The sequence below is a fragment of the Urocitellus parryii genome, chromosome 11 (assembly GCF_045843805.1).
Source record: "Urocitellus parryii isolate mUroPar1 chromosome 11, mUroPar1.hap1, whole genome shotgun sequence".
Lineage (NCBI taxonomy): Eukaryota > Metazoa > Chordata > Mammalia > Rodentia > Sciuridae > Urocitellus > Urocitellus parryii.
Window position 1 is genome coordinate 48,043,037 of NC_135541.1, and position 27,186 is coordinate 48,070,222.

General features: G+C 35.4%; 1 protein-coding gene across 8 annotated transcripts in view; it reads left to right on the top strand.

Annotated features, from left to right (window-relative positions):
- The window catches only part of Pde4b (phosphodiesterase 4B), a 514,783-nt gene that overhangs the window by 46,453 nt on the left and 441,144 nt on the right, over positions 1-27,186 (top strand). The window contains exons 1-2 of one of the 8 annotated variants that reach the window (XM_026409083.2): positions 15,236-15,515; positions 17,794-17,989. The exons of 5 other annotated variants lie outside the window; for them this stretch is intronic. The gene's annotated coding sequence lies outside the window, so the exon portion shown is untranslated. Of the gene's footprint in view, positions 1-15,235; positions 15,516-17,793; positions 17,990-27,186 lie in introns of those variants that run through there. 2 more of the 8 variants (XM_077791662.1, XM_077791663.1) reach the window with 2 other exon arrangements.

Sequence of the window (27,186 nt, forward strand, 5' to 3'; positions counted from 1 at the left end):
TATAATTTTAGATGATAAATTGGATCTATATTTTAAATGTATAGTTTAATGAATTTTGACAAATGTATGAAATAGTAAAACATCAAGCACAATCTACATGTAGAACTTTCTATTATTCCAAAAAGTCTCTTGTACCAACTTCTAGTCACTTCATGTGTTAACCTTCAACTCCAAGAAAATGTTGATATGTTTCCTAGTATTATAGATTAAATTTTCTTTCTATTTGACCATAAAGGGTCATATACACTAGTGTGGTTTCTGTTGTTTGTTCAACAAAATGTTTCCAAGGGTTATTCATGCTGTTTCATGTATTGGTAGTTCATTTATTGATGATAATATTTTATTATATTGATATAGTACAACTTGGTCGTCCATTTACCTTTGCCAAACCTTAAGTTGTTTTCAGCAATTAGCTATCATGAATGAAGCTATTCTGAATATTTGTGTACAAGTCTTTTTGCACTTGAACTTTTCATTTTTTCTTGGGTTATTAAATTCCAATTAAGAGACAGAAACCATACAGTGATTTGAATAGGGACAGTTTAAGGAAAAATATTATAAAATTACTAAGTATATGATATTACTAGTAGATCATCATTAGACGTTTAAAATAAAGGAGTATTGGTTAATAAGAGGTAAAGAGAATTCTGAACAATATGGGATTAGTAGAAAAGCGAGTAACTATTATCCCTAAGAGAAATTGAATATCCAAGGAAGAGGCCACTCGCTTCCTGGACTGATTTAGGTTCATTTGTGAGGGCACAGACATGGTGCAAAGATGGTAGAGAATTTCTGTGAAGTGCTTCGCCGACAAGACTCCGCTGGATATATGCCTTTAGGAGTGCCAGGGAAGTGGGGCCAGGGGATGTCCACAGGGACATGCTTCACTTGTGGACTACTGCACAGATTCCTAGGGAAAGGCTGGGAAGTTGTCCAAGCGGGAGGTGCCTAGTTAGATGTACTATTAGGAAATTATTATCTGGGTTGCCAACAAAAGCTGTTTATCCAGAGGGGGTCCAGAGTGGCACTTCATGAGAAAGTATCCTAGAGGGGTCATGGGGAAGCTGAAAACAAAGAGGTTCTAGGCTGTCAGTGCTCCACTGCCTTTTAAGCACCTTGAGGGGTTAAGGGAAATTGGTTGAGTGGAGTTGTTTTGCCAGTGACACTTCCCTTTGCCAGGAATGTGTTGAGCAGGTGGCACTTGTGGGGAACCCACTCTATGGTCCCTGGAGGAAACAAAGCACAGTGAGATTCCCTGACAGTGTGACTCCCCTACAAAGCTGTCTGAGGGGGTGCCAAGGGAAGCTACTAAGGGAAGTGGCCATATGCTTTTGGCTACCAGGCACCACAAAACAAAAACAGGAACAAAAAAACCTGCGTGATTTGCAAGAGCCTAATGTGAGGAACATGCCAGAACCAAAAGCAGAAACCCTTTTTCTTCTACTTTCTTTCCAAAACACTCTCTTATAATGTCTTACGTTGTCCCACCTGGCAAAAGAGAGATATGAACCGAAATTTGTTCTGTTGTCACAGAGCAGGCAATGAAAAATGGGTATGGAGCTGAGTCTATAGACTGGTAACTGGCACACTGAAAATACATAGAAGCAGAGTTGCTGAGTCACATGTTACTATTGTATGTCAATATAAAAATTGCCAAGGTATTTTCTACAAGTGGTTGGGCCATTTGTATTCTCACTAGTGAGGGTTGAGAGTTTCCATTGCTCCAAATCATCACTGATCCATGGTAGGATCACTCCTATTTTATTAAATTGATTTTAGTAAACTTTTGTACAAGGAATTTTTTTTATCAATTTCCCAAAGACCTTACTTTGTTTTCATTTACTTTCCTACTATTTATTTCATATTTTATTAATTTGTTTCTAACTTTATTATTTTCTTATTTCTATTTTGAATTTGCTTTTCTCTAATCTTAATGTAAAAGCTTATTGACTTTTCTGACTTATTTTCTAATTTAAATTCATACCATTCAGTGTAAATACTGCTTTAAATGTTCATCACACATTGTTTTTCATTTGCCCTACAATGTTTATCTAATCTATTCCATTTGAGGATTTCCATGTAATTTTTTTTCGCTATTGATTTTAGTTTGTCTGTTTTATTTACACAGCATCCTCTGAATTATTACAACCCTTTAAAGTTAATAGTTGCTTGTGTATGGCCCATTACTCTTATTTATCTTGGTATATATTTCATATAAACTTGAAGAAAATCTGGATTCTGCTGTCATGGGGTATATATGTTATAAATATCACTTTGGAAAATTTGTTGGTAATGTTGTTCAGGAATTTTTTATTCTTACAGATTTCCTGCCTATTTTTTTCTTTCAATCACCGAGAGAAGAGTATTAGATTTTCCAGTTATAATGTGGGTTTATTTGTCTTTTCAGTTCTGTCAAATTTCGCTTCATGTATTTTAAAGGCTGTTGTAAGGTGCATATACATTTGCAACTGCTATATTCCCTGGATTAGTTGACTTTATCATTAAGACAAGCTTATTTTTGTCATATATTCTTGTTTTAAAGTCTACTTTTATAACATTATGTCAATATTAGAAAGACCAGTATTTTTGTGATTATAGGTTTTATGATATTTCTTTTTCTATGCTTTTCCCTGTAATCAATCTCTTCTCTTCTCTTCTCTTCTCTTCTCTTCTCTTCTCTTCTCTTCTCTTCTCTTCTCTTCTCTTCTCTTCTCTTCTCTTCTCTTCTTTCTCTCTCTCTCTCTCTCTCTCTCTCTCTCTCTCTCTCTCTCTCTCTCTCTCTCTTCACCCCCTTCTCTCTTTCTCTGTGTGTTTCTTGTAGACAGTATATAATTGGGTCATGTGCTTTATTTTGTCAAATTTAACAATCACTGGATTTTAATTGGAGTGTTTAAACTTCTATTTAATGTCATTATAGAAGTGTTGAGTTTAAATTTATCATCTGTTTTTTCCCCTATTTTTTTCTCATCATTTTTTTTCCTCAAAGTTTTATTCAAACTTTGTTCTGAATATTTCGAAATATTTAATATTACCCTCCACGGTTAGCTTTTTGGTTGCAACCCCTTTATTTTTTAAGAAGTTGGCAATCTTTAGAATTGAAGGGGAAAGAATTAAAGTGTAATTTCCTAATATCACCATAAGAGGGTTTGAGATGGTCTCTTCAGAGGCAGAGGAGACCTCTACTTGAACCTTTCAGGTTCTTGACACATCTCAGAAAAGAATTTAAGAATGTGTCAGGTTTTAGCTAAGAGGAAAATTTTTCTTTATTGGAAAGTGAAAAGAAAAGATAGGCATCCTCAGAGCAGAACGTGGGCTGCCTCAAGAGTGAGACAAGCTGTCAGGGTGTAAGACTGGGTTTTTTATTAGGGTATATAAGTAGGTAGAATATACATGATCCCAAGGGGCTGGACTTCCCTCAGGATTGGGAAATATTGAACAGGATTGTATTTTCTCGCTGGGGGTCTGGCTGGCATGTAGATTTTAGTTTACATAAATATTTCTGGCAGCCAGGTGGTCTATCAGGTGATCAAGTAGTGAGTGGGTCATCCTCCTATCAAATGTTGTCCTCTAGCTTCACGAGGTCAATGGTCTCTTTCTGTCCCTTAGGTTCCTTGGTCCAACTAATGGCTCATGGGTTGTCTACAAGCTTCCCATTCTGCATTCCAATAGGCATTTTTTTCTCCTTCAGAGCCTTAGTTTTCTCTCTATATCCCTAAATTTCTATCTCATGAAAACATCCATTAAATACAACAAACTAATATCTTTCTTTTAATTTTTGAGTTTGTCGGATGTTTTCTTTTTTAAAATTTTTATTATTGGTTGTTCAAAACATTACATTGATCTTGACAGACCATATTTCATACATTTGATTCAAGTGGGTTATGATCTCCCGTTTTTGCCCCGTATACAGATTGCAGAATCACATAGGTTCCACATCCACTGTTTTACATATTGCCATACTAGTGTCTATTGTATTCTGTTGCCTTTCAATATCTTTCTTAATTGTTCAATATTGAACTAGTTATCATCTTTTGGAAAATGAATGAATAAATAAAAATAGCCATTCACATAGTTTTCTGCACTCTGTGGGTCAAATCAGGGCTCTAGGCTGATTATAGATGCTCTAAGAAGGTTTGCAGTATGCTTATCATAGTCTATCTTCAAATAATATTAGAAGACTTCATATGTAAGAAAAAATAGAATTTCACCTCTACCTCTTCTCTCCTATTTTTAATAGCCTTGTATTTTGCATCACTATATACTATAAATAGCACAATAAACTTTTGTTTTAAAGATCAAAATTTATTTTAAAGAAATTAAAAATGTGTACAATTTAGTTTACATTTCCTTATGTATTCACAAATTTTCAAGCTCTTCATTCATTTTTTGGACTCAGTTTTCATTTATCATGTTCTTTCTGCTTGAAAAACTTTCTTTAGCCTATTTTATATTGCATGCCTGCTGGTATTGAATTCTCTGAGCATTTGTTTGAGTAAGTCTTTATTTTGTTCTCATTTAAAAAAAATGTTCTCTTAGAATTGTAGATTGAAAATTTTTTTCTTTCATTGCAGTTCTGTTGACTGCTGACTGGAGACATCTGTGATCGTTCTCATTGTGGTTCTTTACATGTCATGTATCTTGTTTCTGGTAGCTGCTTTAAAGTATTTATATTTATTATGTAGCCTTTGGCAATTCAATTGACTTATTTGGTGTGCCTGTCTTGTTTTTATATCCCACTTGGGTTTCTTTACTTTCTTGAATGTAAGTTTATAATTTTAATCAAATTTATTAAAATTTTAGCCATTAAGTTTTCCAATATTTTTCATGTTTCTTTCCTCTCCTCTGGAGCTCCAGTTATATGGGTGTTAGATCTCTTAGTATTGTGTATCAGGTCATCGAGTTTCTGTTTATTGTTCACTAGTTCACTCTTTCCGTTAACAAACACTCTGTGTGTGTGTGTGTGTGTGTCTGTGTGTGTGTGTGTGTGTGTGTGTATATATATATATACAAACACACATAAAAATATATAATATGTTATATATATATATATATATATGTATATATATATATATATATACACATATATATATTCTGCTCCGTGCCCCACCCAAAATTTACTGTTTTCCTTTCATGGTATCTAATCTTTTAATATTATCAAAGAATTTTTGCTAACATTGTTTTTTATTTCTACATAGTCCATTTGGTTCTTTTCCATATTTCTCATAATATATACACTTTCCTTTAAATATTAGAAGGTAATTATATCTACCTTTATGTTATTTCCTGCTCATTCTATCTTCATCTTCATGGTTGGTTTTTGTGGATTGAAATTTTTCCTGGATAAGACTTACCACGTTTAGAAATTTCTCTTCCATGACTATTTTTTTTCTTATTAGCTTCAAGCTATCGTGATTTCACATTATTGAGTACCTGGATATTGTTCTCTTCCTTGAGCTTTTTTCCTAGTTATTGGTTACATCACTTTCAGATTATCCTGATTCTTTTAGAACTTTTCAAGAAGTTTTGATAAAATGAATCTAGAGTATGCCTTCTTTTGGAGATAGACTGGCCCTATTACTGGAGGAGAACTTCTGGAACTTCACTGTTACTCCAAGGGGTCCATGAAGACCCTCCACTCTGGTTAGAACTCAGGTGCCCAAGAAAACAGCCTTCCCAGGATTAGTCCTTGGGAGTATTCACACCTACCTGTTCATATTCCAAAACTGCTTCAACTGGTCCTCCAGACTCAAAGGAGATGTGAGTTGGGCTCTTCTTCATTTTTCGGACTTGAATTCCACTGGGTACAATTTTCTCCGTGCCTGTTTCACTCCACAGATTAGGCTCTTGCTGGAACAGCGTGGCAGTGTTTGCTCTGATCTCCTGGCTCCCACAGCAGTAGCTGGAGCATGGCTTCCTCAAGATGGCTCCTGCTTCAGCTCTCTGAGGCCAGCTGGGAGAGCACTTTTCAGACACGGCTGCACAGTGCAGTCTCTGGATCAGCTAAGTTCAGGCTTCATTTCTGATCTCAGGTTTTCCCATACCAAATATGTGTGTTGTTTTTCTCTGTCTGTTTTCCCTCCCTCTGTGGTGAACCAGCACCACTCCTTCTGTGACTGCCCCAACTGGCTTTGCTCCAATGGGCTCTTTCTTCTCTGTTCAATATATCCAAAAATCTGAGTCTCTAAGATACTCTAACCCACCACCTTGACTCTTTATTAATTTTTGGTAAAAAATAAAACTTTCTTATGACTAAAGTATACCTACTTGTTATCTTGGATGTAATCTCTCCGTCTACTGGGTGGATTGCATTAATAATTAAAAGGTTTTCTGTTGAGTGTGGAATCAGTGGACAAGGAGGTGGAAGTTCTGAGTGGTATGTTTGTCTCAGCCACAGAAAAGTCTACAACCACTTTCAGTCTCATATGCTCCTCCCCAGTTGTCCCACCTCAATAAAGACAATTTTGTCTTGCCAGTGGGTCATGCCAAATTATCTTGGAGTCATCTTTAATACAACCCAGTCTTTTGCAAATTCTGTTAAAATACTTCAACCTCAGGGCTGGGATTGTGGCTCAATGGTAGAGCACTCGCCTAGCATGGGCAGGACCCGGGTTCTATCCTCAACACCACATATAAATAAAGGCATTGTGTTGTGTTCATCTACGCCTAAAAAATAAATATAAAAAAATACTTCAATCTCATATGTCCATTTCCATTGCCACCATTCTGGTGCCTAACGATGCTATTCTGTTATAACTTCCTAACTCCCTGCACCTATCCCTTTCCCCAATATTGACATAAAATGTAAGCCAGATCATACTAATCTTCTGTTCTAAACTCTGATGATTTTCCACTTCACCCCAAAGCTGAGTTCTTAGAGTAGCCTACAGAATCTGAGGCAGACTGACCTCAGTTACTTCTCCTTTCCTACCACTCACTATTTCCAGATACAGTGATGACCTTGCTTTTTCTCAGTCACGTAGGAATGCTTCCACCCGAGGGCCATAGCATTTCTGTCCTTTCACTTTTTTTTTTTTTTAATTTTTCATCAGGTATCTTCATTGCTTCTCTAAATGTCAACGACTTTTTATTCTCAGGTCTTCTGTGATCAACCTATTTAAAGTTGCTCATTTTTCTCTATACTATTCCTCTTCTTTTTTCCATTTTGACTCGGTTGCATTTGTCATCATCTAACATTGTTCTGAATATTTTATCAGTTTATTATTATTTTTCCTTTATCTGACCTAGAATTTAATTTCTAACTGTTGTAATCACTGGAACATCCTGGTTGCCTAAAACACCATTGAGCACACAGTATATACTCCAGGGAGATTTGTGGAATATGATATCTGGAGTCAATTATCTTAGTGACACAGTACTTTGTCTTTGATAGTGCTGTACAAAAACTTGCAGATTCTTGATTTCCTGTTCCCTTTTTTTTTAGACTTCCACAGGCCACTGGTGTTGGTTTTGCCAAGTTCTTTTTTTCACAGGCAGGTTACATAATACAGTTGACTCAGCTAGAGCTTTCTTTTATATTCACACATATTTTCTTGGACTTGAAAACTGGTTATTTGGCTTGGAATTGGAAGTCTCCAAATAGACTCAGGTATATATCTTTTGGAGTGGGTTATTTCTGCTGAGAACTAATTTTGTCATTTGTGGTTTTCTTTCTAAAGGTTTCATTCTCAGATGGCAACATTAATTTAAGTTCCAAGGCAATTTATTGTAGTCACTAGGAACCACTTTGCAAGTGTTAAAAATGAGTTCGTTTCAGCGGTGAACATTTGAATTCATATAATCAGTGTTTATTCCTTGCCACCTCTTATTATAAATGATGGTTTGGTGCACAGGGCAACCCACAAAAGCCTATTTTATTCACATGAAGCTGAACTGTGGTTCTAATAATTTTGTATGTATGATGTTTATAATCTTTTTATGTGAGAAACTGTATCCAGTTTCTGAGCAACTGTGAAGGTTACCTGGCTGTAAGTTCCAGGTAATTGATCTACAAACATTTTTGATATATAGCCTGATGACAAGTTGGGAGTTTACCTTTACTTGGAAACATTTAATTATCTCGAATCAAATGTGATGATCAATGTATGTAGGATTTGGAAATTTAAAAGTATTAAGTAGGGCTAGAGGAGGATCTCGGTGATAGAGCACTTGCCTAGCATGCGTCAGGCCTTGGCTAAATCTTCAGATCTCAAAAATACTCTAAACTTATCTTACAGCATTTTTATTCTTCTTTCTTCTCAAGTTGTGTTTCATCTTAGCAACCTTCTATAGTCTTTTCTTCTTGTGAGCCTATCTCTCTTGGTTAGAAAATCAAATATTAAGATTGACTATTTTAGCACTTAACTACTTTGGTGATTTTGTTAACAGAGGGACAGAGAATTGATCACAGAATGGCCAGGGATCATTCTTGTGACCTTCATTAGCCCAGGCATCTTTGAACAGGGTGAATGAGAGACACAAGGTGCAGTTCAGCTCTGAATGCTGGTCTGGCACATTTTTGCAGAAAATCTGTGTTCCTGCCGTCATGATGCTATAACTGTAGTCCCTTGGAATTTCAGAGTGACCTATAGTAAAAAGAGACCACAATGCTTCAGAAAAGTGAGTAAACCTCCATTACCAGTATGGGATTAGATGATGTCTCTAGCCTGACTCAAAACTTTACATAGGACTTTATATATGTCTTTATCTTTGTGTACTTCAACATCCCTTACATTATTTAACAATTCTCATTCTATCAAGAAAGGTGGGAAGAGGGAGCCTTTTGCTTTCATTTGAGAGATATTTGCTTTTGGCAATATGTGAATTCTTACTTTTCTTTGGGATGTTTGAATCTCATGTATATACTATAATGCTGCAATTTGGCATTCAGGTATTCTATCTCAGATATTTGTGTATTGCCCTTCAGTGCCCAGCATTTTCCAAAGTGGCATTCATAATAGATCCCTGGACTTTATTTTTGATTATTCATAAATATAATTAGAATGTTTATATTTTCTATTTGATAATTGATACAACACATTCTGGATTATTCAGATACTTTTTTTGCACTTTGCATTTATGTTTACTTTGAAACAAAGTGAACATCAATTGACATCAAAATAACTAATGCAAAGTTTAGCATTAGTTTGAATTGGGAAAGATTTAGGAGAGTTGAATCATCTCAGGAGCCTGGTACAGAGGTGTCAAATACGAGATAATATTTAGCATACCATGTTTACCTTTTAGGTGAATGTGTTTGGGTCACTGGGTAGCTCCTGTCTTTGTATAAGTTGCAACATTTCTTCCTTTGTGTTTTGTAATTCAATGAAGATATTTTGATAAAAGTATTAAAATTATTATTGTATTTTATTTTTTTAACATAATTTTTTATTGGTTGTTCAAAACATTACAAAGCTTTTGACATATCATATTTCATACATTAGATTCAAGTTGGTTATGAACTCCCAATTTTACCCCAAATACAGATTGCAGAATGACAACTGGTACAATATGTATATTTTGTACCGGTTGTCATAATGACCATTTGGTGTCCAAAAATAGTTTGTGGTTAAGAAGAGAATATAATGAAAATTAATCAATGGTAAATATATGTTCAAAACAACAATAATTAAGCCAACAATAACTGACATAAAAACATAAATACTGACCTAGATAAGTATAGCTTTTTATTTCTTGTAGATGGATACAATACCTTTATTTACTTATTTTTATGTTGTGCTGAGGATCAAACCCTTTGCTCACACGTGCTAGGCAAGTGCTCTACCATTGAGCCCCAGCCCCAGCCTCTAGATTTCCACTTGTGTAATCAGTGTTGGCAATTCAGTTTTCGGAAAAAATTATATAGCACATTAAACTAATGAAGTTAAATTGCTTGTTTGTTAGGAAATTTCTCCACTCTTCTTATTTCCCTGCAGAGAGATAAACATTAGAAAAATACTTCCAGTATCTTGTTTTGCCCCTTATTCTTGTCTTCGGAGGGGGAGTAAATTACCCATTTGAAGGATGATGGCCATGGTTTTTGATTGGATAGGGCTAGTCTATTGAAAGCCTGAAGGAATTATAAATTCAGTCTCCTTCCCATGGCTTCCTGACCTGTGTGCCAAGAATGACTGACTTTTGTTCCTGGAATAACTGGAATTCAAACGAACTCATGGGTTAAGGTTTCCAATTTCCAGCTACTTGCAGCCTTGCATTTGCACTAATATGCTATGCAGATACTATTGTATTTTATATGTGTCAGATGCTAAAAATGCTTGGGATGTACTAGACTATATGATAAATCTGACCCGTGATCCCGTCTACTTAGAATTATTCTCTATATCCCACATTAATGTTCAGAGCTGTCAATTCTGAACAGTTCAGATATATGCCAGAGAGAAGCAGATGCCAATCTGTCAACCAACATATATTTATTGGTTTCCTAGAGATTATGGAGAAAAAAGACATATACCTTGTCTTACCATCTGTTCTCTAGAAAATCCTTTAATTCTCCACTTACTTGTGATTGCAAATTCTACTCACACTGATGTCATAAGTTCAGTAGTACACTTCCTGCATGGTCACCTGATAAACTTATAATGAGTGGATGGGATAGCAATGTCTGACTTGGGGTTTGGTCTTAGAGACAGAGAGGCATATATGTAAGACATGATTTTTACTCCCTTATTCTTTTCTTAGTTTTGACTTTTTTTCTTCATTACTAAGTTGCCATGGGTGACCTTGCCTTATAGAAACTTTATAATTATTTTTCAGTTTCCAGATGGTTTCTTAGATTTTGTCTGGCAGAAGCTTATTCTGTCTTTCTAAAAAATCATCAATTGATATGCCCTTTAATGAAATATAGGTATTTCTGTTATCTTCCATTTATTGACCAGGAGTGGAGTATCCTACTCTGTACAAGGCTATGGGAACCTGGCATTCCATTGGTGCATAGATTGTTAATAGATACTATGATAGAACAAAAGTAAACCAGAAATAGAGAGTTGTAAGGGATGCTGCAAGAGGCTAAGGGGTGGCTTCACAGAGAGCATTAGCCTGGGTTTGAAAGGACGACACAGAGGGATGGGTTGACATTTGATTTTCATTGTTCTCTCTTCCACATAGCTGTTCACTGAATAGGAAGTATTCAACATCTCCTATGCAGCAGGGACTCTGCTAAGCACTGATTGAACAGGGAATGTGCAATGAGCCAGCAAAGAGACCATGTAGGGAATGCAGACAATCTGGGTTAGGGCAGGGGAATGGCATAGGATCAGTCAGTCACAGATCAAATCTACCTGGTCTGATTCTTGGCAGAGGCTGTGTATCTCAGGAATTTGGGACAGAGGTGTGGTCACACAGCTCTGGAAGTTCTGGTAGATAACACTTTTCACTTTAGATACAATCTGTACCATTTATGCAAGTTCACATCCCAAATTATGTTATCTTGGGTCCTTGTTTCTATATTTGTAAATGAAACAAAGAGGACGTAGCCTATAGGTTATTGGGGTATTATAAATAGTTTCTATAATTCAAGAATTTTTGTCACCTGAAGGTGCTTAATAAATGTATTTAAGATTTGGGGATATTGAACTAACATTAGTTTGCAGCATTTCCTGACAGATCAAACAGCAAGGGGTGCTTATGTGCGTGTGTGTGTACATGTGTTTAGTGTATACATAGAGTGTGAAGGAACTTACTGAAAAAATTAATTTGTGAACTAGTGATCAATAATGTAAGTAGTAGTTGTTAGTTCCAATGAAAGAATACATGCATTTTTTTTTCTAAAAGGGTTGGATGGTTTCAGCACATGTGTCAATAGCTGGCTTAAATTCAGTTCTTAAAATTTCTGAGATGATATTTGTATTAGTTTGTTTTAGTTTTTAGTTACCAGGGCACTGGAAAAGCTGTACCCATGACTTGCTTTTATCACCTTTTAAACAATGTGCATTTTTATATTACTTAGTAGAAAAGACAAATTTCTGGTTTATTTTAGCTTATAAATACTGATTTTTTTTTTTTTTTGGCCATCAGCTCATGGAAATGCTCCCATAAAGGCAATCAGAGCCATTAATCGTTGTAGCTATAACTTCAACAGCTTTCATTAGAGAGGGTGAAAATATAAGTATAGCTGTGGGAAGGATTTGAGAACTAAGACAGCTCACATATGTCATAAGATTAATTTTAGACCGGATATTTTTTCCATTCAATGCTCACTTACTTTCTCCACTTTTACAGTATCTTGCTAAGTTTAAAATAACCAAGAGATTTTCGACTAGAGAGACAGAATTCTTTCCCAAGAGGGCTGATTCATTATGCATATGTGAATGTATTCTTCTCCAAGAATATATGCATACATTCTTCTCTAGGCTGAATAAATTGCAAAGCAAGGCCAAGATATGTATGAAAGTTTTTCAAATTCTCATTGTGTCTCTAGAACTAACATATTAATGCTCTTAGATGTTATTTTGTCTTCGAATCATGTCCTGAATGCTCACTACGGCACCTTCTATTGCATATTGAGCATGAAGTTAGCCATTTCTCAAGTTTTCTATTAACTCCTTCACTTCCTTACCAGCCTCATCCCCAAGGGAAAAAAAAAAAAGACTACTGAAGATTTAAGGAATAAAATAGTTAAAAATCACTTTCTATTTTAAGTCACATCCAAATTATTCAGAAATTATTGAGCTTTAAGTTTAAAACCTTGAAACGAAACAAGCAAATCAATACTTCTCCATCTGATTACTTAGATAACACTCCTTAGTAGAAAGTCTCTGTGACTAAAAAGAAAATCAGCAAAGTACTGACAACAACCCTTTCAACAAATGACAACACATCTTTCAAATCCCAAAGGAGCTGACGTTTATAGTGGGAGAAGAAGGACTACATTTTCCCCACATACCTTAGACCACTTAACAAAATCACTAGCAATAAGACCACATGAGTGGACTAAGCCCATCCTGATGGGTACCTAGCTATGACAACTGGGGTTCAAGGTACAGATTTGCTCCCAAGGACAAGATAGAGGCTTGGCTATTGGGGTGAATTCTAAAGATAGAACCCTTCAAATGGTGGCCTAATTTGAACTGCTTGAAATATTTTAAATCTTTTAATGACCAAGATTAGAATTGGTCCTGGATCTGGGAATGTTGCACTAGGGCTTATGAGTGAGAATTAAAATATCAACTTTTCCCATTTAGGATTCATTCCCTGGTGAAACACAGTTCCTTTTCCCTCTAATCTGAACTGGTCTGTTAGTTTAATTATTAACCAATGTAGCGTGGTGGTTAAAGTTAGAGGTTATGGTATCCAACAGATACCCTTATTATTGCTTTGGGGCCCATGTCAGGCTTTTAATTTCTTAAAGTCTCTGTTTCCTTATTTATAAAATTCATATAAGAAAATTATTTCACTGCATTATTGTTAGGATTGATGTAAGACTCTTTGTGTAATCCATGGCACGTACCTCAGTAGTCTTTTTACTACTAATAGTTATCAGGTAGGAAAAGAAGACTTTAAGTTTGCCAAGGATTGAATCAGGCTCCAGATGACACATGGCTTTTCATAGTGTGACCATGAATTTGCAAGCTGCTCTTTCTGCCTCTTTAATAGTGCCTGGCTGCCTGGCTGAATTGTGTGACAGTCCTGTAAGTATCAATAAAAATCCTATAATAATGTTTGCCAAGAAACACAACATCTGATGTCCTATCCATAGATGTCCATTTAATAATTTAATCAGTTTTACCTAAGCTTTGAATATGACTTTTTTCACTCCTGAATATAATGCAGAGCTTTTTATTTCTTGCAGATATAATTGTGCTGTGAAATGTGAACAATGTGTTAAGAGTAAGAAGACTGTGCTTTTTTACAAAGACTGGTTGAAGCTAAAAATTGTTCTCTTCATGATTACTATTCGAGTTTCATATATAATTTTATGGGAAAACCCTATATAAATCATGTTAAGTTACTATTATATTTCTTCCTTTGTGCTTATCAAACTCGTGGTTTTTTCCACAAATTCATATGTGCCAGATTTAGTCATATAAATTACATAAAATGTAATTTTTAGAACAGTCATTCCTGCCTGGTCACCAAATTATTTAGGACTTTGCCTGAAATCACTCTCAGAAAAATGATTACATTTGTAAGTCGTGAAATAACATGTGCAAATTATTGAATAATTATTATTAATTAATGACAAATAATGAGCCACAGTCAAGAGAAAGATTCTGGCCTCAAATAATACACAATTCCTGAAACCATGAGCAGACAGAGCTCTGTTAGGTCAGTTTCAGCTGACACTGGGTTCACTAGAAAATGAGAAGTAAATGAAGAACAGTGGTGATTTTAATGTTTCCTGTGCGTGGTACTTAGATCAAAGAGTTGCTAACAGTTCTGAACAATGGCTGCTTTGTAATCCTCAGCACTCAATGACTAGATTGCCAAAGTAAAGCTCAGTTTGTTTAATGTCTAGTGAAGAATAGCGAAAGCAGCTATTAAGGCATCACAATTTTCAAAGGGAGACAGGATGACAGTGTTAATGGATGTGGAATTTTCTCCATCTTGAATCACCTATCATGTTTTATTGGATACTTATTGTATGCAAAGCATGGTGAACAAAGCTCTGTATACTGAGCATTGTGGAAGAATATAAAAAAAGTATAATATGAGAATTTGTATAGCACTCTTTAGGCAAAGGAAATTCTTTTGTATAGATTATCTTGTGTTCTTCACCACATCCCTGTGAAAAAGAACTATAGATGTTATAATTTTTCCAACTTTATGGATAAGACAACTGAGGTCTTTTGAGATTGAATGATATTCTCAATGACCCATGGAGCTGGCATCAGATTCACATCTTCATACGTAAATGTGGATTCATTCATGCAAAAGTATTTATTGAGCATTACTACGTGGCAAGCATGGTGCCAAGCACTGGTGCTGTTGCAAATCCTAGAACTCCTGCTCTGCCTGGGCTCTTACATCGGAAGGGATGATGGAAGGGGTACAGTTCTAGGTGGGACATGCTAGGCTCTGGATTGGTGATGCAGATAAATGGAATGCACTGACAAGAAAGAGGACTTCTTTTTACTTTTGGAAGCAAAACTTGATTTTTGCTGTATTAAGGTTAAATTTTTGTGGGAAGCTTTCCATTAAAGGGAAGGAGAGGTAGTACAAAGCAGCTAGTTGGAACCCAGGAAGTACAAGAAAAGTAGGAGACAGCAATGAAAGATGACTAGAGCTGGAAGTGGTGGCACATGCCTGTAATCACAGCACCTAGGAGGCTGAGGTAGGAAGATCCCAATTTTAAGGCCTGCCTCAGTAACTTAGCAAGCCCCTAAGCAACTTAGTGAGACTCCATCTCAAAATAAAAGACAAAATATAGTGCATTGGTTAAGTGTTGCTGGTTCAATCCCTAATACCAAAACAAAACAAAACAACAACAACAACAACAACAACAAAAAACCAAAAAACAAAAGACTAGAAAGAAAGTTTGGGACCATGCCCTGAAAAACCAGGTAAAAAGTTTGAATTCTTTGGAAGGGGAGATTGCTGAGAGGTTTTATGGATGACAATGATCTAAAAGATAAATTAAGATTCATGTGGTAGATTGTGAATTGTACATTGCAATGTGTGAGATTAGAAACAAAATGAGTTTTTAGATGATTGTTTTAAAGCATTTGGCTTCTACAATTAATTATATTGCACAGTGCAATTGTTATAATAATTATAACAGACTTTCCTTAATTATTCTTTTGAAATATGTGAAAGATATTTTTGTATATTTGGGGATAATTAAGAATTTAATTTTAGAATAATTAAGAATTTAAATTTATTAATTTAGAGTTTAATATAAAAGAACTCTTTTGATTGAGTATATGGAATGAACAGTTCTCCTCTTTCATTTACCAAGATATTTTTCCATGAGATCATTGTCTAAGACCTGTGGAGTATTTCATAGATGCATAAAATTCTACATGTCTGTGCCAGGGTTTGACATGATATTCCACAAATAGAGCTAGAGATTTTTTTAAACTCTAATTATCTTTATTCTCTGCAGCTTGTTCAAAGACATTCCCTCTAAATTCATCTTTCTTTATATTCTCATTCTGATCTGTTGCTTCACTTATTTTCATGGACAATTGAAATAGTTAAAAATTAATATAGGTAAGGGAGAAGAATGAATATTTTCTGATTTAAAGAACAATAGAGATGAAAAGAAGATTTTTATTACATATCATAAACCTTGTTATTTAACCTGAATCATCTGATAGTTATTTTATTGTAGTTTTTCCCACTCTTAGTAATAAATGCACAGTTTAAGCTTCTTATTGTGGACATTTTGTTTTGTGGTTTAATGCTGTCAGCCCTTATATAGATTTAATAGTCAGAACATTGTCCCTAAGAAGTCATCAGTATCTGTTGTTTAGGATCCTAAAGCTTCTTATGAATATTGCAGCAGACAATGTAAAAATACATATATTTTGTCAAATGGTTAAAAAAATTAATACAGCTACCTAAGACATATTACATAACACTTGCATGTGTGTAAAATCCTATTGTTAGAAGTTTATTAAATTAAAAAAGACATTATTTTATTTACAATCAAATCTCTTTTGTGTTAGTGGAAGTGCATGAACATACTCCTCAGGATCCTCATCACTAACTTATTTTAATTTTCAGTGATTAAGGTTTCCTAAATATATGATCATACAGCTATTGACTAATATATTTGTATAATTTGACACATTGTACTATAAAATTATTAATAACTACTACTTATATTCATAACATTTGAAATGTTTTCATGGTTGGGAATTATAGCCTGAAAGTATGTTTCTGTGTAACATTTTCAAATTAATGTGATCTGAGAAATTTCAAAAAATTATGAAGTCAATATGAATTTTCTTTTCTTCATTTTTTTTGGGGGGGGGGGTTTGGTGGTACCGGAGATTGAACTCAGGGTTTCTCACACGCTAGGCAAGTACCCTACCACTGAGCTACACTCCCAGCCCTGAAATAAATATGAAAACATTTAGAAAATATTTAAATTATGAGAATAATTTGTTGGGGGTCATTGTGTTCTGTTTGTTATCTAGACTCTTTACACACTTTATATTTTGTATTATTTTCATTTTAGAAATTAAACAACTGGGAGATAGAAAGGTTATAACTATTTTCTTTCCCTTTGTCTTGCCTTCCAGTCCCCCACCAGTGATTCCATTGGCTAATCCAGACAGAAGCCAGGGGCCAGAAATGCCAGGAAAACACAGTGTTCAAGAGTCAACACTCTAGAAATATAGAGCAAAGCAGGGGAAGGGTTAAGAGGGGATCCAGTGCACACAGGCCCAAAACTAGCACATAACTGTTGCATAGCAGGCAAAAGTATGCTGCTTTTTTCTTATCTTTCCAGATTGCACCTGAAATTTCCTTGGTCATTCATTGTTTGAAAAATGTTAAGCACTTGCTCTGTGTATGTGATTGAAATAAAACAAGCAGCTTATTAGTAAGGGATGAAATCTACCCACAAATAAATATTAAAGGCTGTATGCTTCACAGATTTCTGAAGATTAGTTGTATCCATCTTCTGTGCCATTCTTGGTCTTTGTGTTTCTCTTGCATTATGTAAGGGTCATGATGTGGAATTACAAAGGAAAAATGCAATCTGCTTGCCTTCCTCAAACAATTAGTATTGTCGGCTTCCCCAGATGTTTGTGTGTGTCGTGATTACTATAAGACTTGTGCAGGTGATGGCAGCGTGTCTGGTTCCTGATTCTTTGTACCTTCATTGGCTAGATAGAAGCCTTGCCGGGGAAGAAATAAGCCAGGCGATTGCTCAAGCTGTGCTTCAGTGTCCCTTTATTGCTTGATCAGCTGCCATCTCCAGTCATGCTGGCCACTGTGAACACCTGCAGCTCCTTGATTACTAAGGACTCAGACTTTGAATGAAAGTGAAGCGTGTCAGGCCCACATCGGTTGCCATCAATGCAATGTAAGTCTTTGAGTGGCAAAATATTTTTCTGTCTATGCTGGTTATTCTGTTTTGCTCTCCTAGATCCATTCTCTGCTCTGTTCTGTGCTCTAAGAAGCTGATCTCTAGGCCTCTTGTCATGAATGTTTATGCTCCATCCCAAATACATATGTTGAAATCCCAACCACCAAGGTACAGGGTCTTTAGGCCTTGACTACATCATGAGGACTCATGAATAATAGTGCCCTTATAAAAGAGACCCCAGAGAACCCCTCCATATATATACCACGTGAAAACACAATGCGAAGGCACAGGTCAGGAGGAGGGAGTGGGCCCTCATAAGACATAAGATCTACCTGCTCTGGATCTTGGACATCTCAGCCTCCAAAACTGTGAGAAATAAGTTTCTGTTGTTTCTAAGCACCCAGTTTGTGGTATTTTGTTATAGCAGCCCTAACTGACTAAGGCAATGCTGCCTGCCCCTTGGATTCCATTTGGTTTAGGCTTGTGGGAAGCAATAGAAGGAATGGAAAGTGAAGAGAGCGACTGAGGTATTTATTAGCCCTCTTCCTCCCTTTCAGTTTGTGGTTTTGCAGATGCTGTATTCCTCTGTGAGGAGTGAGGCGTCTTACTTCCTGAATCTTGGCTCCAATTCTTACCAGGTTTCTAGAGCACTAAACCCTTTCCCTTGTTCCTTAGGCCTATAGGTGATAACACCCTACTGTTGCTAGTCTTTGGGTGCTTCACTATCTCCTGTCTGTGTCCTTGATCCTGCCTGTACCTCTGTGACATGTCCCTTCATTTAATGCTCTTCAGTTAAATCCTTTGAATGTGTTCTCTGTGTGCTGGATGCTGTGGTACATCATGAATACTTGTCAGGACTGATGTATGAATGGCCCAGCTCTCAGGAATTGCCTTCTCACTTGACCTCATAGAGGTCCAGTCCACTTTCTGGGCCAGTGTGCCTTCAAAGAATAATCAAGGTGTATACTGCCTGGCCATTTGGACCCAACTTGGGAAATCCACTGGGTTAATGGAGACTGTCATTTGGAATATACCAACACTTAGCACCGCCAGACCTGCCTCCTTGGCCATACTTCCAAACATGTGGATCCAAAGAATACTCTAAACATGGAATGCTGATCTCAATGTCGGGGTGGGGGGATTTACAATACCATTTCTTAAAAAAAAATGTGCTTCTTTTCCTGGGTTCCTTTATGGTCTTATACTCATGTTAAACTGTACTCTTGAAAAATGATCTAGAAATACTAATTAAAACCACCTTAAACTACCAATTTATGCCTACTAAGTCAGAAAACATTTTAAAAGAGCCTCTAGTATTGTTGAAGTTGTTATGGCACAGATGTATTTATACAATGCTGAAGGCATCATAAACCAAAATAACCCTTGAGAAAAATAGCATAAGATTGCATATCATTATGATGTTTGGTTTAATAAGCACTTTCTAGAGAATTTATTCTGAAGCAATTAAAAACAGAATAAATCTATATACACAAATTTTCTGTTTTGCAAGAAGAGACCAACACTCAATATCTGAATTAAAATACTAAGTTCGTTACCTTTTACAGCAAAGGAGAGTCTTGATGATGAGGCACAGCCTCTATGAGCAATGTATAAAACTGAGTTTATATAGGGTTTTCGGAAATGTGGAGTCCAGGGATTTAAGGGCCTTCTTCAATGGAAATGTTCCACTTCTGATGTTAAGTTGTGGAAACATGGTTACCATTGTGGGTCTGCTGCTGTGTGTCAGTCAGCTCTTCATGGCTCTGACCAAAATATCTGACAAGAACAACTGAGAGGAGGAAAAGTATATGTTGGCTCACTGTTTCAGAGATCCCCATCCATGGTCAGCTTATTCCATTGTTCTGGGCCTGAGGGGGGGTAGAACATCATGATGGAGGGGTGTGGTGGAAGAAAGCTTCTCCGTTTCTGGCAGCCAAGAAGAAGGAGAAGGAGAGGGAAAGAGGGAGAGAGGGATGGGGGAGAGAGAAGAAGAAAAGGAGAAAGGGGCCAGGGACTGATGTAGTTGACAAGGGCATGCTCCCAGTGACCTACTTCTTCTAGCTGTGCGGGACCTGACTACAGTTATCAACCACCAAGTAGTTCATTCAGCTATCATGGTGACTCCATGGGTGATGTCAGAGCCCCAATCTTTGCCTAAAACCCCCCACTTCTGAACTTGCTGCATTGGAGATCATACTTTCAATACATGAGCATTTGGGGGGGAACAATCCAGATCCAAACCCTAACATGCCAATTGACTGACTTTAGAAGTGTTGTCACTGAAGTGAATCTATTCCCAATTGCTTGGCTTTTGGAATCCTGAGCAAATGCCTTTTAGAAATATGTCTATTGAAGTGAATTGTTGACCAATTATACAGGTTTAAATTCAGCTGAGTAGCTACTTATTACCATGGCTACAGAATAATCAACCTTTTTCTACAAGTGCAGGAACATTTTATTCTCAACAACATATTCTCTAATAGAAACCTGGACCTAATCTCAATGTCTATTATATGGGTAGTTAGATATTGTAATAAAGACACAATGGAATACTGTATAGTTAATAACCATTGTTAACATTGAATAGCTGCACAGTAAAAGGTTTCTAATATAAAGGTAGGTTTAAAAATGGGTTTTGAATAAAATTTGCTTGCAGATGGCAACTCTTTGAGAAATATTATGTGTATATAAATGGGCCAGTTCATGGAAGAATGATGAGGAATTTAAAAATGTTTTTATATGTTTTTATGTATTGCTTTAAATATGTACAAATATATAAACATATATGGTTTTCAAATAAAGATTGTAAATGGAAAAGAAATCTAATAATCCTACAGATAACAGGAGCATTTGACATTTAATAGGTATTATGAGTTAACATGGTTTGTCTTCTTTGAAACTCATGTTGAAATTAGGTTGCAGTGTGGCAGTGTTGAGAGGACCTAGTGAAAGTGTGTGGGCCATGAGGATAAAGCCTTCATGCATAGATGAGTGCCTTTATTTTGTCAGTTTGCTCTTGTTCCTTGAGACCAGAGCCTATGTCTTTTATTTTAATTAACATTCAACATTTAGATTTGGAGTATCTATTTAAACATCGTGCTCAATGTGAGTTGTATTATTTAGAGAAGGGCATCTGATCATTGTACACATCATGTAATTCTTACCTGATGAATTAGAGTAAATAGTTATCAGCCAATGGAACTGTATATTGTCTTAAGGGTTAGTAACTTTTATTTCTGTGGTAGCTCCATGAATAGTTACTATAGCCCTTATAAGGTTCTAGTATAATTATGCTATATACATCTTTGATGAATTATCTGCCATGTACCTATCCCAGGGAAGGCACTGGCCTATCACACATGGTCAAGTTCATTGTTTAGAAAGGTAATTTTCTTATTTCAATGACAAAAGTCTAAGTTCCAAATGAAACATTAAACAGATTCAGTTCAATGTAACAAATCTTAGTTATCTCACCTTTGTTATTTTATTGCTTTAATGGATTTTAGGATGAAATGCTTTTTCATTTAATGAAAGCCATAGTAGAGTTGCCGTGGTACAATGGACTTATAGTTGTTGACATCTATGTAAATTGTTGTGATGGATTGTGTGATTAATATTTTAAGGAGCATGTTATTTAACTTCTTATTTGGAACATGAAATCATTGTTGTTTAGAAGTGACGAAGCTGCTCTAAGAGTCACTGATAGGATTGGATACTGCCTCAGATGACCTATGATGTCAGACCCCTGGGATTCTGATCACCTCCTTTGTACTTGACCTTGTCTGGAGGAAAGCTGCTCTATTAATATCCTCTATGTATCTTCTTTTTTCATTTCAATTCATCTATTTATTCCTTGAAGAGAAATTTTTATAATAGTAATTAGTAGATTTGCCTTTTAAGGTCTAGCAAAGCCATAGACCACAACGTTTTAGAGCTGGAAGGGAGTACATAATGTCTCCCACAGTTCCTTTAATTTACAGTTGAGGAAACTGAGGCCAGCAGAGTTATCATACTTGCTTAAGACCATAGTGACAAAATCACTGTGGAAAACTAATATTTTCTGCCTTTAAGTATCTTCAAACCAGAGAGACTCCTAATAGTCACACTATTTTAAGCATACAACAGGCATTTTGACAGAGACTATTGTAATTGAGTCACTACTTCAGTTTGAACAATGCTATTTAAATAGGTCAGGATCTTTGTTTATTGTCAGAGGGAGTCACCAAACAAAACACCCTTAGCAGCCTATTTATGCCTCTTGCTCAACTCTTAAGTCCTGAAAATTATGTCCCCAGCTCCCATCAGACAGTATTTTAAAAAAACCCAATATTGTAAATATTAGATATAAGCTCTCTCTACTTAGCCTCTTTCCCTATGTAAAAATGTGTCTGTGTCTGCAACTGTCTTCATCTCAGGCTTCCTAAGGTGGACTGTCCTTGCACATCTACTTCATCATGATCCTTTTCCCCCTCAAAGGTCCCCTGCATCTCAGCTTTTCCCTCTTAGCAAATAGGCTTTGCCAGTCTTCTAGACTCTTCTGTTGCTTTTCCTAAGTATTGCGTCTTTTTCTCTGTTGCTCTAAAGCTTAGTTTCATGAATAAATTGCCCACATTTACTTCATTTTATTAGCTCCAGTTCACCCCTCAGTTCTTTCATAAATTTTCATAATTTCCATAAAACAAGTATTCATTGAAAACAAGTATATGAGAAATAAACAATGACATAAAAGTAAATAGGTATAATTCATAAATAAAATGCAATGTAACCAAGGCTAATTGTATTTCCTAAAGGAAGGAGAGCTGAGTTGATGGATGGTGGTTGTGGAAGAGAGGTATTTAGGAGTCGTTCTTTGGAAGGGATATTCTTTCTGCAGAATTTTTTCCCCTACAGTCTTTGATCTACCCTGGACTTAAATTACACTAAAAAATAAATATGGACAAGTTTATTTTTTAGTTAAAATTGACAAGTATTTCCTAAACTTAAATTAAAATGCAAAGGTCTTTGGATGGCTGAACAATTTAAACTTGAAAGATCTACACTAATGAATTTTAATATGATGTTGTATTTTCATGGACACTAATGATTAATGGAATAAATAGTCCTGAAATAGTTTTATGCAAATATGATTATAAAATTTTCAAACTATGCTGCCTACATAATTCAGTGAGTCAAAAGAATATTTTTTACAATTAGTATTCACGTTTTGACATACAGATGGAAAAATTTTTTAATTTGGAACATGGATCATTACACCATATATAAAAATTAATTAAAAATGAACAGACATATACATAAATTTAAATATATACTTTTCTAGAAGAAAACATCAGAAAGTATGTGATCATGGATTTAAAAATTTCTTAGAATATACAAAAAGCACACAACATAAATAAATAATTTAGTTTATTTTTAAGCTTAAAAACATTTGTTCTTTTAAAGATACTATTAAGAAAATAAACTAAATATCTCAGTTTTGGAAGAAATAGTTAGAAAATACACATCTTGTAATGAATTTGTTTTCAGAATACACAAGTAACTCTTATAAATCAAGAAGGAGAAAAACAACCATATAAAATTATGGTAAAAATGGAACATACAATTCACATAAGAAGACATATGAATGAAAAATAAACATATAAAAATGTTCTCAAATTATTATTTATTATTGAAATATAAATCAAAGCCATAATTAGATACTGCTATACTATATAAATCAAAGCCATAATTAGATACTGCTATACTCCCATTAGAATGGCTAAAATGAAACAAAAAGCTAAAAGTCCTGACAATGGAAAATTTTGGCAAGGGTGCTGAACATCTGGAACTTTCATGCACTGTAGCTGGGAATGCAAATACTTTAGCCATTCAGGCAAACAGCTTTGCAGTTCCTTCTCAAGTTAAAAATATACTTACCAAGTGGCTCAGAAAAACCCAGTCCTAGGTAGTTACCTCTGAGGAATGTGTACCAAAATATTTTATTCTACTAGAATGTTCATTGCAACTTTATTCATAATAGTCCAAACTCAAAACACCAAATGTGTGGTCCGTGGATAAACTGTGGTAAGCCCATTAGATGGAATATTACTCAGAAATAACAAAAGGATTACTGATAGAGATGACAACATGAATCAGTATCAAAAGCATTAGGCTAAATGAAAAATTCATATGTGAAAGACCACATACTATATATTTCATTCATATTAAATCACAGAAGAATCAAAAGTATAATGAAAAGCAGATCAGTGGTTGCCAGGAGCTATATGGGGGATGTATCATAAACAGGCAAGAGGAAATTCCTTCATCATGACTATGGTGGTGTAGAGTCATATACAGAGTTCTGTAAATGACAGAATTATGCTAATTCTATCCTTCGGCCCCCTAAAATCAGAATGCTGTATATGAATCAACTCAAATCTGGTGAATTTTAATATTATATTTTTATTTCAGATGTGCTGATTATTAAAAGTGACATTTGAAAAACTGGATGTTTGTCTTTCTCTACACACACACACACACACACACACACATACACACACACACAATTGAATGGCAGTGTGCTTGGTTAAAAGTTTTTACCTGAGTTTCATGATAATATTTTCCATATAGAGAAAATTCATCATCCGTTTATTATGTCTGCATTGCCTAAAAATTTTTTCTTTTATTTTCTTTGCATATATCTTGTGTCTTTCACTTTTGATTCTCACTCATTTCTGAGTAAAGTGAGTTCGGACTGACATTTTGGGGAGTTTTTTGAGATTGAGGTCAGAAATTTTAGGAACAAAACAAATTCTTCTGTCAGAGCTAAGTGTATGAATGACCTATTTTAGTCTTTATTTCTTCTCAGCTAACATAAAATGGCTCAGCAGGATTGTTTTTATTTTGAATCCCACAAGGGGATACACTCTAATCCTTTCAGGGTTTAGGGCTTAGAATTATGCTAATTCCATCCTGTGGCCCCCTAAAAATTAAGCTTTTATCTCTGTTATTTCCTGGACACTCTTCTCTAATGGCAGCTAATGACCACCTAATTTGTCTGTTTAACAGTGACTTCTCCGTCCTTATTTTAATTGACTTTTCTGCCCCAAGACTGTATGTTGTGTCTCTTAAAAGTTTCCTACACCTTTTGTCCCCTTAGTTTCTTTTTGATAATCCTTTTTGGTCTTCTCACTACCCTCATTCAAGAATCTATTCCCTTCAGATTATTTTCTTATCGCCACAAGAATACATTTTTCTTGAATGTAGAGGTGAGCATTTGATCTCTCACTTAAAATTATTCACAATCATCTGCCACCTCCATTTACATATGGAATACAATCCATATCATTTAGCATTACATTAAAATATCGACATGTTCTGTCACTTAGACATCTTTTCAGCTGCATCCTCCATTGTTCTTCATCCTGTGGATCCTATTCTTCAGACCCACACCAGCTGCATTTAACTCACCAAACACCTGGTGATGGTGAATGTCTTTGTGATGTTTCTTCCAAGTGTTTTCCTCCAGTGGAGTCCATTCATCCTTTAGAACCAGGTGTGGTATAAATCTGCGCCCTTAGTGCTGGTTAGTCCCCCCCACCCCCAGGTATTGTGTCATATATAACACACAGCGCCCATCACTGCCCAGTCTACACCTGTCTTAGGCTGTGAGTTCTTAGGTAAGCAGACTGGTTTTTGTTAGCAGCATCTGTCAAATGGTAAAGACATACTATTTATTTTCTTTAAATAAATGAATGACTGTTTTGTAAGATTTAGAATGGAGACCATCCCTCATTTCCCATCGAGTATTAAAAATTATGACCAGATGATAATGAAAGAGGAAAACTCACAGATGTAAAAATTGTGTAATATGAAGATAATTTTCTCTCTGTTCAGTGTTATTTAACACAGTATTAGACTTAGCATTTTAATGAATGATAATAGTAGTTATTTTATTATCATCTTGGCAAAGATAAAAATGAAAATAATATTACTACCTGAAGTCATCTATAAGAGTTCCCTAAGAAGTGAGTAAGTTTCTGCGTAAACTTCGCATTCTGTATTTGAAAGCAGCTATTATTTTTTAAAAATTTTGATCTTTATTTCTAATTTTTATGTTTAATTTTTACATCACACCCAGTAGAAAAAGCATTAAACTTTTTAGCCTGGGTTGGCTGATGTATATGATTCATTTGTTAATGGATCTGAAAAGACGTTTTGTGACCTGGATAATGTTTTTTAGCTTCATAAGAAAAGATAGAAGGAGATGTTGCTACTTGTTCACTGATCGCTGGGGGAATATTGGTGAGGATTACATTCATGTGGATATCATTTGTCTGTTTGTTATTTCCTTTGATCATTTCTGAGTAGACTGTAGTCTAAAGGACTTGAGATTAATATCATTTTAGATTTTATTATTTACTCATCTTATGGTTTGTCCTTTTATGGTGATTATATTTACCTTGTCAAATTCATCGCAAGTACCTCTTCAGATCCCAGGAGACTGTTTCTCCTTCATGAGGTATGTGTTACAGTCTCTGGTAATAAGAAAATTCAAGCATAAATAACGCTAGAGAAGAGTTACATACGGTCATGTTATTTCAATTGTGATTTTTAAGAGGAAGTAATGTTGAAAGAGAACATCTTGGTAGTGAGGTGAAAAGAATAAAACATGAAATGTGTTAATGGGACTGCAATTCAGCAAACTAAGTAATGAGGACCTACTATGTGTAAGTCCCTGTCAGGCACCACTCAGCTTAATTTAATCCTCATGATATAACCCTGTGAAATAGGTAGCATTATCCCTGTTTTTATGAACAAAAACACTGCTTCAGAGAGGTCAATTGTGGAATGTACCACAGTTAATATGCGACAGAATTTGAATCTCAATCCAGAGTTTTCTGAATTCAGTTTTAGAGAGCTTTCCTGAACACAATCCTGGCTTGCACTGAATAGAGTTTACACAGAAAAATCTGCAAACAGCCCATTACTGCGACCAGAAATATTACTGGTCTTTTCCTCCTAAAAGCATGCAACATTTTAACATTTTCTTATATTCATCACATATTATTATAGCCACAGGAGGAATACAGATGATAATTACATATAATAATTCTTTTTCACCAATAGAAACACAAGAAGAATTGAATGACTTGCTAAAGTTTGCATAACTGCTAATTGAACTCTAACTGGTAGCTAAAGATCAGTGAGAAGTTTTA